Source organism: Phacochoerus africanus, chromosome 3 (genome assembly GCF_016906955.1).
Source record: "Phacochoerus africanus isolate WHEZ1 chromosome 3, ROS_Pafr_v1, whole genome shotgun sequence".
NCBI classification, from domain to species: domain Eukaryota; kingdom Metazoa; phylum Chordata; class Mammalia; order Artiodactyla; family Suidae; genus Phacochoerus; species Phacochoerus africanus.
This window is the reverse complement of record NC_062546.1, coordinates 77,168,670-77,173,839: the sequence shown is the minus strand read 5'-3', so window position 1 is coordinate 77,173,839 and position 5,170 is coordinate 77,168,670. Positions and strand designations below refer to the sequence as shown.

General features: G+C 40.1%; 1 non-coding gene across 1 annotated transcript; it reads left to right on the top strand.

Moving 5' to 3' along the window:
- The first annotated feature begins 3,832 nt into the window (after positions 1-3,832).
- Positions 3,833-3,937, top strand: LOC125123767 (U6 spliceosomal RNA). Its single transcript, XR_007134150.1, has one exon. It is a non-coding gene; the product is annotated as a U6 spliceosomal RNA (small nuclear RNA).
- Positions 3,938-5,170: the final 1,233 nt, after the last annotated feature.

Genomic DNA, 5,170 nt, shown 5'->3' with positions numbered 1-5,170 from the left:
ACCTGGACTAAGTAAGTCTTTTCCGGCAGAATTTTTTATTTTTTTTTTGTCTTTTTGCCTTTTCTAGGGCCGCTTCCAGGGCATATGGAGGTTTCCAGGCCAGGGGTCTAATCTAAGCCGTAGCCACTGGCCTACGCCAGAGCCACAGCAATGCGGGATCCAAGCCACGTCTGCAACCTACACCACAGCTCACGGCAATGCCGGATCCTTAACCCACTGAGCAAGGCCAGGGATCGAACCCGCAACCTCATGGTTCCTAGTCCGATCAGTTAAGCACTGCGCCACGACGGGAACTCCCCCTCAAAAATCTTAATGAACACTGTATTCCATCGGTAATCTTCAGTAATAAGGAAGATAAAAAAGACTTGAAGATATAGAGGACAAAAAGGTGGTTGCCAGAGGGGAGGATGGTGGAGGGAAGAAAGAAATAGGTCAGGGAGTTTAAGAGGTACCAGCTTCCCATTGCAAAATCAATGAATCATGGGGATGAAATGTACAATATGGGGAGTATAGTGTAATATATTCAATAACTGTGCAATATTTTTGTGTGGTGATGGATGGTGTCTAGACTTATGGGGATTACTTTGAACTGTATGGAAATATTGAATCACCATGCGGTGTAGTGGGAACTAACATAGTGTTGTAGGTCAATTATACTTTAGAAACAAACTCATAAAAAAAGAGATCAGGTTGGATGTTACCAGGGGTGGGGGGAAGAGGAATTGGATGAAGGCAATCCAAAGGTAAAAATTTCCTGTTATAAGATAAATAAAGGCTAGGGATGTAATGTCCAACATAATTAATAATGCTACTGAGCATTATATTATATATGATACATATTATATAACATAATTATATAACCTATAATATATCATATAAGAATTATTAGAGTAAATTCTAGGCATTCTGATCATAAGGAAAAATATACATTATTTCTATTTCTTTAGTTTTGTATCTGTATGACATTATGTTCACTAAACTTGTGATAATTATTTCTTGGTGTATGTAAGCCATTTTGCTGTACACTTTAAATTGTGTACAGTATATCTTTTTTTTTTTTTTTTTGCCTTTGGTCTTTTTAAGGGCCATACCCACAGCACACGGAGGTTCCCAGGCTAGGGGGCTAATCAGAGCTGTGGCTGCTGGCCTATGCCAGAGCCACAGCAACACCAGATCCAAGCTGTGTCTGTGACCAATGCCAGATCCTTAACCCACTGAGCAAGGCCAGGGATCGAACCCTCAACCTCATTGTTCCTAGTCAGTTTCATTTCCACTGTGCCACAATGGGAACTCTGTGTATAGTATGTCTTAATAAAACCAGAAGCAAAAAAGATGAATTGAAAGAAGTATTAAACTGAACCGCATGTTTATATAAAATAAGTTTTATGCTTGATTTGACAGTTCATAATGGTTAGGGATTATTGGATTGGTTGACAATTAGATCTCAGCCTCCCTAGACAGACTTTGAAAGTCCTGGAAGTAACAGTATGTCCCTTGAAGAATCTGGGTCTTCAACTTCATGAGTGGGAGAACATAGCACTAGAAAGAGGTGTAGATGAGTCTGAGCAGATTCTCCCTACCCAATTCTGAGCATGGCCCTGCTTTTGTGGGCTTGGTAGTAGTCAGCCAATGGGTGCTTTGGGAAGATGGATTACTCTTTTATACTTAAGTAAAAATAATTGGGAAGAAAACATCAATAAAGACAAACAGATCAGGAACAAAAATTCAGCACATCATAAATGCCAGGGCCAAGAAGAAATGCTTAAGGGATTATCCCCCACAGTGCCGTTTCTCTCCAATAAAGCAGGTAATTGAGAGCTAACCATATTGGCTTTGGATACAGCCCTAGATGGCCTCACTAATTAATGGACTTAATTTGATATTTCGTACTTGGACCTCAGGGCTTATCAACACATTATGCAGATACTTGGAAAATTGGACATAAATGAATACTTGGAACAAATAGCCCCGATGATTTTTAAAACAGGTCTATAATATTTTAACAATATTTTGGGTTGATAATTTTTGTTTTCCTTGCAGATAAGAGCTTTTATAAGTGCACTTTGTTTTCACTCTACCTCATTCCCTTTTCATTTGTGGGAATTGGATCAATTTTGTCCTACTTATGGCAGACTTCTCTCCAGTATTAAACTTCCCTCCCTGGCCTTATTTTCTTTTAATTTCATGACTTGGGATTGTTTGAGGTTTTGAGAAGGAAAGACATCCATTTGCAAAAAAAAAAAAAAAAAAGAGTGGAACTGGTTAATGATCAGAAAAAAAATAAGTAAAACTTTTTTCATTGGGGGTGCCACAGGGCTGCACTTGACATCAAATTATAAAAAGAGATACATGTTAAGTGTTTCAGGTTTGGTTCCTTTAGCAAAGTCTCCTTGACAATTTTAAATGGTAGTAAGGTTAAAAAATGTCTCTGAAATATTGTCAACTGATGGTGGGCAGACAAAGGGAGAGAATCTAAATTGCAGGTGGAGGAACTGAATTCTGTTTGTAGGTCAAACAGGTATTCTTGCTTAGAGGGACAGGAGTAATTGTCAGGCCAGTTGAGGGTGAAGGAGGCTTGAGACACTGGCTGGCTGTGACATAAAATTATACTGCCTCTCTTTAACCTGTCTGTCACATATATCCATCTTTCCTTTTCCTTTTCCTCCTGGGCAGCCTGAGCTTCCATTGGCCTGATAACTTTTTCTGGCCCTCATCAGTCTGATAACCCCAATTTCCAGATGACTGAGGAGTCTTCAGATGGATATTCAGATTGGCAGTCAATGGGGGCACCTTGCTCAAGGTTTTGAAATTCATTCTTGCCTTGATTATTCCTTTCCCAAAGCCAAGAGCACAGGGTTGGAGAGAGGCTACAGAATGGGAAATTTTTCTTTTTCTCTTTCCTCCACCTCATTTGTCAGTCAGTGGCACTGCCCTTTTGGCTTTCAATTCTGCTTTCATTTATTTCCATTATCCATCTTTGCAGTGCCATTTTTCTTCCTCTGGTTGTTCCCTCACCCTCACTTTTTACTTGATCTAGACCTAGTTATACTCAAGGGTATACAAGGTAGAGGCAATTGCAAAAAAGGATTTCAAAAAGATTGATCTATCAGAAATTCACAAGTTTTCTTGATGGATTTCATTTTCCTACTGGAACCCAGCAAGAAGCATATTTGTAGGACATAAGCTGACTGGTAGTAACTGCAGGCTCTGGCAAAGGAACTCAATCACTGCCATACCACAGCCTTCAAGGAAGGAGCTGGGGTCTCAATACCTTGACCTCCCTCTCAACATATGTTCCAGTCTCTTCCAGGACCTTCCATTGGCTAAATTCAACCAGAAGCCACAAGCCTGAGAGCCTGGTTTATATTATTCATTGAGGTCCATCTCTCCTACAGAGCAGGATGGTGAAGGGTAGAGAATGATTAAAGGGGAGGAAACAGGAAATAGGCAACACAGGGGATGAGAAGAGAAAAAGACAATTGCGAGCATTTGGCCTTTTAGCTGGGACCCAAATTGCCTCATGCGAGCAGATCTGTCATTGTTTCCTTTCTTTGGGATTCCTCTAAGATGATGGTTTATTAGCTTTATGGCTATGAAGGAATTTTTCAGTTAAGCTTGGATTTGTGCCAAATTATTCTCTCTCCCTAATTTCTGTACACATTTGCCCCTCTCTTCTCCATTTGCCTCTTTTACACATTCTTCAGACCCAACACATGCCTAGTCTCTTCCACAGCTGAGCTTCATTTTGGCTTGTTTCCCATAGTATTCATTTCCTTTACTGTTCTTTTGACACTTTACTATGTTTTTCTGCCCTTAAAATTTAGATATTTTAGTGCTCACTTTGGCAGCACACATTCTAAAATTGGAACGGTACACAGAAGATTAGTATGGTTCTTACACAAGGTGCATGCAAATTCGTGAAGTGTTCCATATTTAAAAAAAAAGATTTAATAAATGTACATCAGTGTTTCTGGTAACATGGAAAATGTAAAGCAAGAAAAATCAACAAAATCCTAGACTCAAAAATAAGACATAGAAAATTTTCCAAAAATTAAAAAAATATTATTGGTCTTATACACTCTATCAGGTTCTTTAGCACCAGAGCATTTGAATCTTAATTGGTGGTGCCAGAATCTTGGTCCTGCTTCTTTTTTTTTTTTTTTTTTGCGACACTCTCCTCATGTGGAAGTTCCCAAGCCTGGGATCAAACCTGTGCTACAGCAGAAACAATGCTGGATCCTTAACCCACCGAGCCACCAGGGAACTACAGGTCCTGCTCCTTTGTAGCTGTGTGTCCTCTGAACAACCAACAAGATTCTAAGTCACTTCATTTAAAATTAGAATAATAATGGCACCCTCATAGGACTTTTTTTCAAGAATTGAATGTAATACACTAAGTAAAGCATTTTCACCAATGATTGCTTTTGCACACACTCAGAAGTGTTTAAGAAAAGTGCAAATGAAAGCAGTGTCTTATCTTCTTTGTAAGAATCATGGTCACAATGAAACTCAAATTATATTCCAGAAATCATAAAGAATGATGTACCTCTTTTTTTTTCTTTTTTTTTGAAATCTTTTTAGGGCCTCGCCCATGGCATATGGAGTTTCCCAGGCTAGGGGTTGAATCAGAGCTGTAGCTCCTGGCCTACACCACAGCCACAGCAACATAGGATTTGAGCCATATCTGCGTACTGCACCACAGCTCACGGCAATGCTGGATCTTTAACCCACTGAGTGAGGCCAGGGATCAAACCTGTGTCCTCGTGGATACTAGTCAGATTCATTTCTGCTGAGCCACAATGGGGACTCTGGTGATGTACTTTTTAAAGTTTCTTTTAAATGGACTGGCCTAAAGATTTATTTTTCCTTGTCTTCACTTTTTACAGTGTGTCATGCTGAAAGTCTCACATTTTTACAGTAAAGACAATTCTGAAAATCTCTTTTTCCCTCTCCCCCCCCTTTTTTTTGTCTTTTTGTCCTTTTTAGGGCAGCACCCACAGCATATGGAGGTTCCCAGGCTAGGGATCTAATCAGAGCTGTAGCCACCGGCCTACGCCAGAGCCACAGCAGTGCCAGATCCAAGCCTTGTCTGCGACCTACACCACAGCTCACGGCAACGCCAGATCCTTAACCTACTGAGCGAGGCCAGGGATTGAACCCACAACCTCAT